The following is a 14,813-nucleotide window of genomic DNA, read 5'->3' as shown; positions in this document are numbered from 1 at the left end:
ACTTTAATCTTGTTGGATATCGCTTAATTATATAAGCAAAATTAAACTAAGCATCCTAGATCGCAATGAATGTTAATTCGTGATCACCTCCAAAAAAGTAGAAAATTTCATCGAAATCCTGGTAAAGGTGAGTATTAAGTTCGAGTTTAACCGCTAAAAACGCCATTTTTTCGCGATTACTTTTCTCTAATAATCCATTTAAAATAATATAAACTTGACGGGAAAAGTTGCTTTGGGATATTCCCCATCAAGTTTTAATAAAATTTGCATCAAAGACGTACAATTTTATACTGTTTTTACTGATTTAATTTCGGTTTTAGCGGCTAAACTCGAACTTAATACCCACCTTAACATAACATCGACATTTTTCATGAAAACTTCCTTTTGCTCATATCTCCTGAACTAAGCTTCCTAGAGCGAAAAGAAAGTTTAATTAATAATCACTCCTAAATACTCGAAATTTTCATCCAAATCCCGAAAAACCCCAAATTTTTATACGAAATACTCTTTTTGCTCATATCTCCTAAGCTAAGCGTTCTAAAGGCGAAAGGCTAAATCGTGATCACCACTAACTACTCGAAAATTCCACCCAAATCCAATCGAAATTTTTATTTGAAAAACTTCTTTTCTCCTAAACTACGCCTTCTAGGTCTGCCAATCACAATGGGAGCTCGTGACCAAAAACAACAACGTGTTGATGATTCTGAGCGGTGTTTGCAGCTGTTAACTCGTAATATGTGACATTGGATGAAACATGGCTCCATCACTACACTCCTGAGTCCAATCGACAGTCGGCTGAGTGGACAGCGACCGGTGAACGGTCTCCGAAGCGTGGAAAGACTCAAAAGTCCGCTGGCAAAGTAATGGCCTCTGTTTTTTGGGATGCGCATGGAATAATTTTTATCCATTATCTTGAGAAGGGGAAAACCATCAACAGTGACTATTATATGGCGTTATTGGAGCGTTTGAAGGTCGAAATCGCGACAAAATGGCCCCATATGAAGAAGAAAAAAGTGTTGTTCCACCAAGACAACGCACCGCGCCACAAGTCATTGAGAACGATGGCAAAAATTCATGAATTGGGCTTCGAATTGCTTCCCCACCCACCGTATTCTTCAGATCTGGCCCCCAGCGACTTTTTCTTGTTCTCAGACCTCAAAAGGATGCTCGCAGGAAAAAAATTTGGCTGCAATGAAAAGGTGATCGCCGAAACTGAGGCTTATTTTGACGCAAAACCGAAGGAGTACTACCAAAATAGTATCAAACAATTGGAAGGTCATTATAATCGTTGTATCGCTCTTGAAGGGAACTATGTTGAATAATAAAAACGAATTTTGACAAAAAATGTGTTTTCTTTGTTAGACCGGGGACTTATCACAATTTTTTCATATTGAATTTAGCATTTTTTTCGACAAAATTTAAATAATTTGTACCATTTTATGAAATCTTAAACTGTTTTTAACCGATTTGAAACAAAAAAGTTAAAATTACCCAAAAAAAAGCACGTTATAAAAATTTTAATGAAAAGAACTTGCTGTGTAGTACTCCATAGGGAGTACATCTTCTGGAAGTGCTTTTAAAATTGTGCCGTTGGAAGAACTTCCAATTTTTTTGCTGGGGTGTTGAGTATGAGAAAATTGTCGGTACGAGGGCTGCAGTGTTCCCTCGCATCTGGCCAACAATCGCAACAATGAGGTCAGTGTTTTATGCTGTTTCTGAAACGTTTCTTGACAATCGGTTGGACTGGTATGCTACACTCAGTCCAGACAGGACTGTCAACCAGCGAACGTGCAGCAAACGTGCACAGCCTTTACAATCGGCCTGGAGATGGGGAAACGGGTAGTATGCCGATGCTGATTTGAAATAATTTTATCCGATACTTTAATTTGAGAGACTTTCACCCCTCATGAGAATATGGTCCACTGGAGTTTTCGATTTTAATAAAAAGTGCAACATTTTCGAAATTGATAACAAAATATTAACGACATTAACGACAGTTTTCGTAACACTGAATTGAAGTAATCTTAAACGATACTTTAATTTGAGAGACTTTCACCCCATTTGGGAATATAGTCCAGTGGACAACATCTTCGAAATTGATAATAAAATATTACGGATATTAGCACAGTTTTTTTTTTTGACTTGGGATACGATACATTATTATAAATTAGCAATAACTTTTGGAATGTCATAATCATTTTAGGAAGAAATACAATGAGAGAAATTTTAGTCGAACACCCATTTTATAGAAAAGAAATCGCCCTGAGTTAGTCTCTAATAGCCCAACCACCTGAGCTAACCGTATCCAATTAACTTTACATCCATTGCAATTTCCAATTTCTTTCGTCATACAAGAATTCGTTAGGCAAAAGGCTAATTTGTACTCTATCTCTATGTATAAGAACGTAAATAAAGTAACTATCGTTATTGAAGTTTACAGACAACAAAGCCAACGAATGTACATCTTAGACTCGTATAATGATAGATTGCAAAGGAATGCGAATAAAAGCAAAGAAAGTTATTACGTGCTGTACTCCATGCTAAAGTAAAGAAGGCAACTACTAACTAAGCTTCTTTCGATTGCAATTGAATTCGATTTGTATGAAAATAAAGATCTTATAGATGAGATTTACAATCGTGAACATCATATTGGTAAACCATAGACATCATTAAGTGCACCTAAGAATAAACGAAACTCACTTCAGTCGTGAGCATATTGTATATGGGGATACCTATTATCAATGGCATTCAAGATTTAAACAAGGATTTGAAAAACGAAAAACTGGTATGTCTTTATCTAACGGTGCAAAATTCGTTAGGGACGAAGCTCATAACAGGTTGGCTGATAAGTCCCCGGTCTAACAAAGAAAAACACATTTTTTTGTCAAAATACGTTTTTATTATTCAACATAGTTCCCTTCAAGAGCGATACAACGATTATAACGACCTTCCAATTTTTTGATACCATTTTGGTTTTGCCTCAAAATAGGCCTCAGTTTCGGTGATCACCTTTTCATTGCAGCCAAATTTTTTTCCTGCGAGCATCCTTTTGAGGTCTGAGAACAAGAAAAAGTCGCTGGGGCCAGATCTGGAGAATACGGTGGGTGGGAAAGCAATTCGAAGCCCAATTCATGAATTTTTGCCATCGTTCTCAATGACTTGCGGCACGGTGCATTGTCTTGGTGGAACAACATTTTTTTCTTCTTCATATGGGACCGTTTTGCCGCCATTTCGACCTTCAAACGCTCCAATAACGCCATATAATAGTCACTGTTGATGGTTTTTCCCTTCTCAAGATAATCGATAAAAATTATTCCATGCGCATCCCAAAAAACACAGGTCATTACTTTGCCAGCGGACTTTTGAGTCTTTCCACGCTTCGGAGACCGTTCACCGGTCGCTGTCCACTCAGCCGACTGTCGATTGGACTCAGGAGTGTAGTGATGGAGCCATGTTTCATCCATTGTCACATATCGACCGAAAAACTCGGGTGTATTACGAGTTAACAGCTGCAAACACCGCTCAGAATCATCAACAAGTTGTTGTTTTTGGTCAAATGTGAGCTCGCGCGGCACCCATTTTGCACAGAGCTTCCGCATATCCAAATATTGATGAATGATAAGACCAACACGTTCCTTTGATCATTCACAATCATTTGTGGATTTTTTTGATGTTTTCGTCAGTGGACGCCCGAAAGAGGTGGTTACCGACGAAAACATCAAAAAAATCCACAAAATAATTTGAATGACCATAAAATGAAGTTGATCGAGATAGCAGAGGCCTTAAAGATATCAAGGGAACGTGTTGGTCATATCATTCATCAATATTTGGATATGCGGAAGCTCTGTGAAAAATGGGTGCCGCGCGAGCTCACATTTGACCAAAAACAACAACTTGTTGATGATTCTGAGCGGTGTTTGCAGTTGTTAACTCGTAATACTCCCGAGTTTTTTCGTCGATATGTGACAATGGATGAAACACGGCTCCATCACTACACTCCTGAGTCCAATCGAATTGGGGATACTGGCAACATTTCGCGTAACAATTGAGTTATTGAGAGTCGAGTTCGGTGAACATTTTATTTCACGTTCAGGACCGATCTAGATTGTGCGCTTTAACGCCTTTGGGCTATTTTTTTTTTGTGATTGACGCATTGGAAGACAACATTGAAGCATGTTTTGGTGAGATTCCGACCGAAATCTTGAAAAGATTATGACAAATTTGGACGCTTAGTCTTTTGTCATAATCTTCAAACATTAAATTATATGGACCGTACTATCGATTCCAAATAGAGATTTCAGGCATCTTTCTGAATTTTATGTATTTTTTAATTTTCCTCTAGCTCTTAAAAAACCGTCCTTTACGGCGAAATACTGGTGTCTTCTTTAGCCGAAATTTCATTACTCATTTAGTTAACGACCATATTTTTGGGTTGCAATACTCGTAAGGTGGATACTAAATGGTAATTTTTTAGCTATTATCTATCTTTTCTGGCAACACTGGTTTACACAGCCGACGTACGTTTCCTGTTTTGTTTCAATGTCGAACATCTTCAGTTTGGTCTAGAATTTAACTATGAATCATCTTACAAACGAACAACGCTTACGTTAGGTTAGCTTAGGTATTGTGACAGCCCGATATTTCAGGCTCACTTGGACCATTCTAAAACCGCAGTCTTGAACTTCTCTCTGAGTGCAGCCCGATTCCATGTTGAGCTCAATGACAAGGGACCTTCTTTTATGGCCGAATCCGAACGGTAAAGTCAGCAGCATTACTGAGAGGGAATAATACACCGTTGAAAACCCTTTTGATGTTCGGTGGAAGCAGGGATTGAACCCACGACCCTCGCTAAGAGAAATAATGAAAGACTGCAACATCATGTCAAACTGGGCGAAGCAGGACTTTGACAATTCGCCAACATGAGAAGAAAACTACAAAGAATTAAACCTCACGACCTTATTACTCGTTTTACAATCAATTACATTTTTGCTTTTGTTTTTATACCCTCCACCATAGGATGGGGGTATATTAACTTTGTCATTCCGTTTGTAATACATCGAAATATTGCTCTAAGACCCCATAAAGTAACTTATATATACTCTGGGTCGTGGTGAAATTCTGAGTCGATCTAAGCATGTCCGTCCGTCTGTTGAAATCACGCTAACTTCCGAACGAAACATGCTATCGACTTGAAACTTGGCACAAGTAGTTGTTATTTTACGTATAGCCCCCATATAAACGGACCCCCAAATTTGGCTTGCGGGGACTCTAAGAGAAGCAAATTTCATCCGATCCGGCTGAAATTTGGTACATGGTGTCAGCATATGATCTCTAACAACCATGCAAAAATTTGTCCACATCGGTCCATAATTATATGTTATATAGCCTCCATATAAACCGATCCCCCGATTTGGCTTGCCTAGCCTCTAAGAGAAGCAAATTTCATCCGATCCGGCTGAAATTTGGTACATGGTGTAAGTATATGGTCTCTAGAAACTATGCAAAAATTGGTCCACATCGGTCAATAATTATATATAGCCCCCATATAAACCGATCCCACGATTTGGCTTGCGGAATCTCTAAGAAAAGCAAATTTGATCCGATCCGGCTGAAAATTGGTACATGGTGTTAGTATATGGTCTCTAATGACCATGCAAAATTTGGTCCACATCGGTCCATAATTATATATAGCCCCCATATAAACCGATAAGAGAGAAGTTCACCACTGTGGTATCACAATGGACTGAATAGTCTAAATGCGCCTGAGACATCGGGCTGCCACCTAACCTAACCTGGCAGTCCGTTATTTCAGGCTCACTTAAACTCTTCAGTACATAGTGATACCACAGTGGCTAACTTCTCTCTTATCACTGTGTGCTGCCTGATTCTACGTTTGGCTTAATGACAAGGAACCTCCTTTTTATAGCCCGAGCTTTGAAACACTCAGAAATGGCACCAGCATTACTGATAGGGGATAATACACCACTGACATTTTTGGCGTTTGATCGGAACTGAGACCAATAACGACCACAAAAACATTAACCACCTCTCCATAGGGTAATCCATTCGTCATAGCTGTTGCTACTAAAGGGTGATTTGTTAAGAGCTTGATAACTTTTTAAAAAAAAAAACGCATAAAATTTGCAAAATCTCATCGGTTCTTTATTTGAAACGTTAGATTGGTCCATGACATTTACTTTTTGAAGATAATTTCATTTAAATGTTGACCGCGGCTGCGTCTTAGGTGGTCCATTCGGAAAGTCCAATTTTGGGCAACTTTTTCGAGCATTTCGGCCGGAATAGCCCGAATTTCTTCGGAAATGTTGTCTTCCAAAGCTGGAATAGTTGCTGGCTTATTTCTGTAGACTTTAGACTTGACGTAGCCCCACAAAAAATAGTCTAAAGGCGTCAAATCGCATGATCTTGGTGGCCAACTTACCGGTCCATTTCTTGAGATGAATTGTTCTCCGAAGTTTTCCCTCAAAATGGCCATAGAATCGCGAGCTGTGTGGCATGTAGCGCCATCTTGTTGAAACCACATGTCAACCAAGTTCAGTTCTTCCATTTTTGGCAACAAAAAGTTTGTTAGCATCGAACGATAGCGATCGCCATTCACCGTAACGTTGCGTCCAACAGCATCTTTGAAAAAATACGGTCCAATGATTCCACCAGCGTACAAACCACACCAAACAGTGCATTTTTCGGGATGCATGGGCAGTTCTTGAACGGCTTCTGGTTGCTCTTCACTCCAAATGCGGCAATTTTGCTTATTTACGTAGCCATTCAACCAGAAATGAGCCTCATCGCTGAACAAAATTTGTCGATAAAAAAGCGGATTTTCTGCCAACTTTTCTAGGGCCCATTCACTGAAAATTCGACGTTGTGGCAATGTGAAATGTCAAAGCATACTGAGCATCTTTCTCTTTGACACCATGTCTGAAATCCCACGTGATCTGTCAAATACTAATGCATGAAAATCCTAACCTCAAAAGAATCACCCTTTACCTTATTTTCTAAAAACGTGGTGCAATGGTTAGCATGCCCGCCTTGCATACACAAGGTCGTGGGTTCGATTCCTGCTACGACCGAACACAAAAAGTTTTTCAACGGTGGATTATCCCACCTCAGTAATGCTGGTGACATTTCTGAGGGTTTCAAAGCTTCTATAAGTGGTTTCACAGGAATGTGGAACGCCGTTCAAACTCGGCTATAAAAAGGAGGACCCTTGTCATTGAGCTTAACATGGAATCGGGCAGCACTAAGTGATAAGAGAGAAGTTCACCACTGTGGTATCACAATGGACTGAATAGTCTAAGTGAGCCTGATACATCGGGCTGCCACATAACCTAACCTAACCTAAAAACGTATGTCCACCCAGCAAAAAAAGCATCGCCAAAACAGTAATGAAAATGTTCTTTTTGGATCCGGAAGTGGTGCAAAATTGACGCAGAAGCGATGAATTTAACATGGGCTTGTCATAGGACGGAAGTCCTCCATTTCAACAGCCGTTACACTGAATTTGCATCACTTCTTCAGGTGAGATCCGAATTCAATGTTTTGGATGTGAATTAAGACATTTTGTGATATTTTGAAAAATAAATAATTTTTAAAATTTTTTTATGAGTTTTAATGCATTCTTACGCTTGTGTGGAACGTTTGGCATCAAATATTTTAAAAAATTCGCAATTGTTTTAGATTGGATTTAGCATTTTTTTCGACAATATTTAAATGATTTGTACCCTTTTATAAATTCTTACTCCGTTTTTAACCTATTTGAAACAAAAAAGTTAAAATTACCCATTAAAAGTATGAAAAAAACCAAATTATAAAAAATTGAATTAAAAGAACTTCCTGGGTAGTTCAAATAAAGAACATCATTGGGAGTGCATCTTCTGGAAGTACTTTTAAAGTTGTGCCTTTGGAAGAACTTCCAAATTTTTTTGCTGGGCAATTACTCACACCCAGAAAAAATTGAACCCACCATGAAAGAAAATGTAGATTTATATTTGAAAATTTTAACTAAAATATTTTAGTAATTGCAACATGATACAAACAAGTTAATAATTTTCGTCAAATTGAAGAAAATTTAAATAACATTTTTTTCTGTTGCTTAATAAAATTTCATATTTTCGAAGAAACAATGTGAATTAAAAATTATGAAAATGTCTTTAGCGCTATATGAAGTTCTAGACAGACACAATTTATGTAAATTGTACTGATGTGAGAAACTCATGAACTCAGTTTCAACTAAATCAAATTAACACCTCTTATTGGAAACCCCTTTAGTCTGTTTTGTAATACGAAATTTACAAAATCTTTGTGAGAAAAAAACGTCTGATATTTCCAACCATTAGCCAAAAATCTTACAAATAATTCCCACTTTTCCTCAAAGAAAAAAAAAAACATGATTACCCGAATTTTGCTATGACTTGGCATAAAGCCAAAATTTTAATAATAATATTCCCAAGTTTGGCTAATAATGTCCCAGTTCTTTTCCTTTTCTGATTTCTTGCAAGTAACTAAATATTTTTATTTTATCTTTGTGAAAATGCCGTCGGAATTTAAAATGCTTGCAGATATACTCGTATGCAGTTTTGACTTTTCGATTTCGTTTGGAAAACTTACCAATTTGCAAGTGAATGAAACAGACGGGCATTGAAAGACACAAGATTCACATTGCAATGTAATCAGAATAACTGTGGTGTTGTTTTTATTCAAATGTCTGTCCCTCCGTTCATCATCAATGCATCCATTTGGTCATTCTTTCTTCCATCCATATGTAGTGCATATTGTTTGTCATTTCCTTCTTTGGGATTGTTGTGATTATGCGTTTTTTTATTGTAAATTTGTTTGTTTGCATATATATATACATTCGTCGTTTTATTCACTCTTTACATTGTTTTATATCAATTTTCAGTTTTTTTCTTGGCATGTTTTTTGCTTTTTTTTTTTGAAACTGTAATACCAGCCACAGACAAACAAAAAGAAAAAACTTTACTCGCACTCATAGTAAGCAAATAAACTTCACTGTCTGCCATTGAAAGATTTATAACATCCACGACGACAACGGTTAAACAGCGGTGACAGATCGAACGGTGCGGTACGGGGTAGGCGGCAGCAATCGAATCGAAAGTAATGAATGCAGAAAATAACAAAAACATCGACACCACCAAGAAAACGAACCGTCCGTGCAATAAGAATATTTTATGCGGATATTTAACAGACACAACAAACTCAAATGACGATGATGGTATGCACTAATAAAACAAAAATCACCCAAACAAAAAATATATGAAAAATCACCTTCACCTTTGTTTTTTTTGTGTAGAGAAAATTTGTTCGTTGCGTGTAAACGGCCCTTAGGACGATGACTGAAATACAACACTGTTTGTTTGGTAACTGTAAATTTTATATCGTATAAATATATATTTCTTTGGTTTTCTTTAAATTGTGGAGTTGTTTAAGTTATATGTGTTTTTTTATTAATTTTGTTTACTTTCACCATATTTTTTTATATTTTATATATTTATTTCTTTTCTTGCTATTTTTCAATTGCACTCACAATTTTTTTTTCTTAATGAAACAAGTGCTCCAATACACTCATGAAAATGAACCAAGTGTTATTTCTTCAGTGGTTTGTTGCTTTTACATTCCGGCGATTATTGGATGGCAATGACACGGACAGAGACATGGCCGTTGTATGGATGATGGTCTTGTTCATTGTTAAACAACGATAGAGGAAGTGACAAATACAATCAAAAAGTGCATTGTGCGCTTCTCCACCTCTATAATACAATAACAGAACCAACAACAACAACAAAGAAAACCGAACACGATATCATCGGTGAAGAACTAACGAATGACGATGACTGTAATATAGGGAGCGCACCAATGAGAGAGATATATTCGATTACACACAGCTACCTACATACAAAATTGTAAATAAATATATGCAAATATTGCCCAAATGCATTGGAGAACCTGCAAACGCCTTTGTAATCAGGCCTTGAAATATAATTTATTATCTAAGATCGGTTGGGATTAAAATATTTATAATAATTTTAAATGTAGATGAAAAACTATTCAATTAAAAAATAATTGAATGAATTTTTAATCAAACCAAATACAGAAATGAATTGAAACAGTTTCAATTGACAATTAATTAGATAAATTTCGAAATCGAAAAATATTATCGGTAGTTAGTTGGTTTATATGGTGGCGATAGATTATAATGCACAAAAAGACTATCACCAAAATATTTCCAATTAAAAATTTTATTGAGAAATTAATAAAAAACAAGTATATACGGCCGTAAGTTCGGCCAGGCCGAAGCTTATGTACCCTCCATCATGGATTGCGTAGAAACTTCTTCTAAACACTGCCATCCACAATCGAATTACTTAAGTTGCGGTAACGCTTGCCGATGGCAAGGTATCTTAAAACCTCCTAACACCATCTTCTAAATTGTATGGAAGTCCATACGTGGTATAACTTAAATCAAAAAAGATCGATCCAATACGTATAGAATTCAGTTTGACAAAGTAGACATAAAATTTTGACAAAATTTTCTACAGAAATAAAATTTTAACAACATTTTCTATAGAAATAAAATTTTCACAAAATTTTCTATAGAAATAAAAATTTTGACAAAATATTGTATAGAAAGAAAATTTTGACAAAAATTTCTACAGAAATAAAATTGTAACAAAATTTTCTATAGAAATAAACTTTTGACAAAATTTTCTATAGAAATAAAATCTTGGTAGATTATTTGTGGCTCGAGTGGCAACCATGATTATGAACCGAATAAAATTTGAACAAAATTTTCTATAGAAATAAAATTTTGACAAAATTTTCTATAGAAATAAAATTGTGAAAATGATGAAAATTTTATTATGAACCGAATAAAATTTTAACAAAATTTTCTCTAGAAATAAAATTTTGACAAAATTTTCTATAGAAATAACATTTTGACAAAATTTTCTATAGAAATAAAATTTTGCTAGATAATTTTTGGCTCTAGTGGCAACCATGATTATGAACCGATATGGACCAATTTTTGTGTGATTGGACCAATTTTGGTATGGTTGTTAGCGACCATATACTAACACCACGTTCCTAATTTGAACCGGATCGGATGAATTTTGCTCCTCCAAGAGGCTCCGGAGGTCAAATCTGGAGAACGTTTTATATGGGGGCTATATATAATTATGGACCGATATGGACCAATTCTGGCACGGTTGTTAAAGATCATATACTAACACCATGTTCCAAATTACAACCGGCTTGGATGAAATTTACTTCTCTTGGAGACTTCGCAAGCCAAATCTGGGGATCGGTTTATATGGGGGCTATATATAATTATGAAGCGATGTGGACCAATTTTTGCATGGTTGTTAGAGACCATATACCCACATCATGTACCAAATTTCAGCCGGATCGGATGAAATTTGCTTCTCTTTGACGCTCCGCAAGCCAAATCTGGGGATCGGTTTATATGGGGGTTATATATAATTAAGGACCGATGTGGACCTATTTTTGCGTGATTGTTAGAGACCATATACCAACACCATGTACCAAATTTCAGCGGGATCGGATGAAATATGCTTCTCTTAGAGGCTCCACAAGCCAAATCTGGGCATCGGTTTATATGGGGGCTATATATAATTAAAAACCGATATGGACCAATTTTTGCATGGTTGTTAGAGACCATATACCAACATCGTGTACAGAGAATGAAGCCGCCGAGTCGCGCCGCCGATTGCAGTCGCCGCCGACCATTTTTTGCCAGTCGACGCCGCCGCCGAATATGTCGACTCATCTCGACTCAAATTTAGCCGCCAAGTAATCAAAAATATCGATTTAAATCAGAAATTTTTTTATTAAATTGTGGTATTTTTTCCAAAATTTTGAACACAACCAAACATATTTGATCTGCTATAATAATTTAGCCAAAATTTGGCTCAGAAAATTTGAACGAAAAGTAAATTTGTTTGTAAGATAGGTTGTACAACTAATCTCATTACCATTCGATTAACTTGAAATTGATTTTATAATGGATAATTGTCCGCCGCCGAGTGAACAAATTTATATCGGCTCAGCCGTCAAGCCGCCGCCGCCGGAGGCAAAAATTTAGTGTCCGCCGCCGCCGACAAAAATGGGTCGGCTTCATTCTCTGATCGTGTACCAAATTTCAGCCGGATCGGATGAAATTTTCTTCTCTTTGAGGCTCCGCAAACCAAATCTGGGGATCGGTTTATATGGGGGCTATATATAATTATGGACCGATGTGGACCAATTTTTGCATGGTTGTTAGAGACCATATACCAACACCATGTACCGAATTTCAACCGGATCGGATGAAATTGGCTTCTCTTTTAGGCTTCTCAAGCCAAATCTGGGGATCGGTTTATATGGGGGCTATATATAATTATGGACCAATGTGGACCAATTTTTGCATGGTTGTTAGAGACCATATACCAACATCATGTACCAAATTTCAGCCGGATCGGATGAAATTTGCTTCTCGTTTAGGCTCCGCAAGCCAAATCTGGGGATCGGTTTATATGGGGGCTATATATAATTATGGACCGATGTGGACCAATTTTTGCATGGTTGTTAGAGACCATATACCAACACCATGTACCAAATTTCAGCCGGATCGGATGAAATATGCTTCTGTTAGAGGCTCCACAAGCCAAATCTGAGGGTCCCTTTATATGGGGGCTATACGTAAAAGTGGACCGATATGGCCCATTTTCAATACCATCCGACCTACATCGATAACAACTACTTGTGCCAAGTTTCAAGTCGATAGCTTGTTTCGTTCGGAAGTTAGCGTGATTTCAACAGACGGACGGACGGACGGACGGACGGACATGCTTAGATCGACTCAGAATTTCACCACGACCCAGAATATATATACTTTATGGGGTCTTAGAGCAATATTTCGATGTGTTACAAACGGAATGACAAAGTTAATATACCCCCATCCTATGATGGAGGGTATAAAAAAAATTGAAAATGTTTACGTTTTCAATTAATATGTTAATTATCCAAATTAATATATTAATTAAATAAAAAAATACAATTAAACATACAATTTCGTTCGGAAATAATTAGTTTCATACTGGTGGCGATAGATTATAATGCACAAAAAGACTATCACCAAAATATTTCCAATTAAAAATTTTATTGAGAAATTAATAAAAAAATTTTTTAAATGTTTACGTTTTCAATTAATATGTTTATTATCCAAATTAATATATTAATTAAATAAAAAAATACAATTAAACATACAATTTCGTTCGGAAATAATTAGTTTCATACTATTCTCTACTTCAATTTTGACTCAAATCTAAAGAAAAATTTAAGTATAATTATAATCGGAAAATTCATAAGAAAGTATAAACTCATGTAAAATTACAAGAAAACTATTTTATCTAAGGCAAACAAATTGTAAATAAATAAACATTAACACAATAAAAAATTAATTGCATCTTTTAGAAAAATATTAGTTTTTAATTTTTTAATTGAATCAATTAAAAAATTAAGTGCCGGAAGAAATCAATCAATTTTTTAATCAAGTTAATTTTTTATTTCTAATTAATTCTCTGATTGATACTATAATTTTTGTAATTGAAGAAGTTTTAATCAAAAAATTAATGGGATGAATTAAAAATTTATTGAATCAATTTTTTCCTGTGAGGAACTCTAAATTACATATTCTTTCAATATTTTTTAATTGTATGAACTAATTTTGGTGCTTGATATTATCATTTCCATGATTTTTCTCTGTACCACCTATAGGCCGGTATGCACCTCTAGCGAAAAATTTCATTCCCATAAGAAATGCATTGCTATTTATGCTAACGAAATTTTCGGTAGCGTTCAATTTCGTAAGCTGGTACGCACCTCTAATGAAAATAACAGGGTTGTCAAAAGCATATTTTGGCAGCAAACATTTAATTTATTACAATCATTGTGTGCGTAAAAGGTCTGTAAATAATAAACAATTTATTTGAGGAATATTTGGAACATATATTAACAATTTTTAAAAGCGATTAGCTGGTTTAAAATTTGTGTACACATATCTGTTTTTTTTTTTGTTGTAGACTTAAATAAATTTTTGCTACCGAAAATTTCGCTAGAGGTGCATACCGGCCTTATACCTACGTCGTAACATGGACGTCAAATCTGCAGAAAGAATCCTTCACAATCCGAGTGTATTAGTCTAACTTTAAGCCCCTGGTATATTGCACCAGTATCGCCGCTGATTTCAGTCGCCGCCGTCCATTTTTTGCCAGTCGACGCCGCCGCCAAATATGTCAACTCATCTAGACTCAAATTTAGCCGCCAATTAATCAAAAATATCGATTTAAATTAGAAAAATGTATTAATAATAGTCGTATTTTTTGACCAAATTTTCAAACAATCAATCAATTTCAAGCTGCTATAATAGTTTTGCAAAAATTTATCTCAGAAAATTTAAAGAAATGTAAATTTGATTGTAAGATTAGTTGTACAACTAATCTTATTACCATTCGAATAACTTCAAATTGATTTTATAATAGATAATTGTCCGCCGCCGAATGGAAAAATTACTGCCAATTTCTCATATCCGAAACGAATGATTTCGTTCGACTAGAATGTCCAAAACAGCTGAATTTACAAAGGAAAATCAGCTGTTTATGACATTTTAGTTGAACGAAAGCATTCGTTTCGGATATGAGAAATTGGCTGTTAATATCGGCTTAGCCGTCAAGCCGACGCCACTGGAGAAAAAAATTTAGTGTCAGCCGCCGCCGAAAAAA

At 35.9% G+C, this 14,813-nt stretch overlaps 2 long non-coding RNA genes across 2 annotated transcripts in view; one reads left to right on the top strand and one right to left on the bottom strand.

Moving 5' to 3' along the window:
• LOC142226320 (uncharacterized) overlaps positions 1-8,898 on the bottom strand; it is a 173,341-nt gene extending 164,443 nt beyond the window's left edge. Inside the window, exon 1 of the long non-coding RNA XR_012719654.1 lies at positions 8,626-8,898. This is a non-coding gene — a long non-coding RNA (uncharacterized LOC142226320). The remainder of the gene's footprint in view (positions 1-8,625) is intronic.
• A 40-nt stretch (positions 8,899-8,938) lies between these two features.
• LOC142226319 (uncharacterized) lies at positions 8,939-10,117 on the top strand. Its single transcript, XR_012719653.1, has 3 exons — positions 8,939-9,250; positions 9,329-9,395; positions 9,588-10,117. It is a non-coding gene; the product is annotated as an uncharacterized LOC142226319 (long non-coding RNA).
• The last annotated feature ends 4,696 nt before the right edge of the window (positions 10,118-14,813 follow it).

This window comes from Haematobia irritans, chromosome 2 (assembly GCF_050003625.1).
Source record: "Haematobia irritans isolate KBUSLIRL chromosome 2, ASM5000362v1, whole genome shotgun sequence".
NCBI classification, from domain to species: domain Eukaryota; kingdom Metazoa; phylum Arthropoda; class Insecta; order Diptera; family Muscidae; genus Haematobia; species Haematobia irritans.
This window is presented reverse-complemented; position numbering and strand designations above follow the sequence as displayed.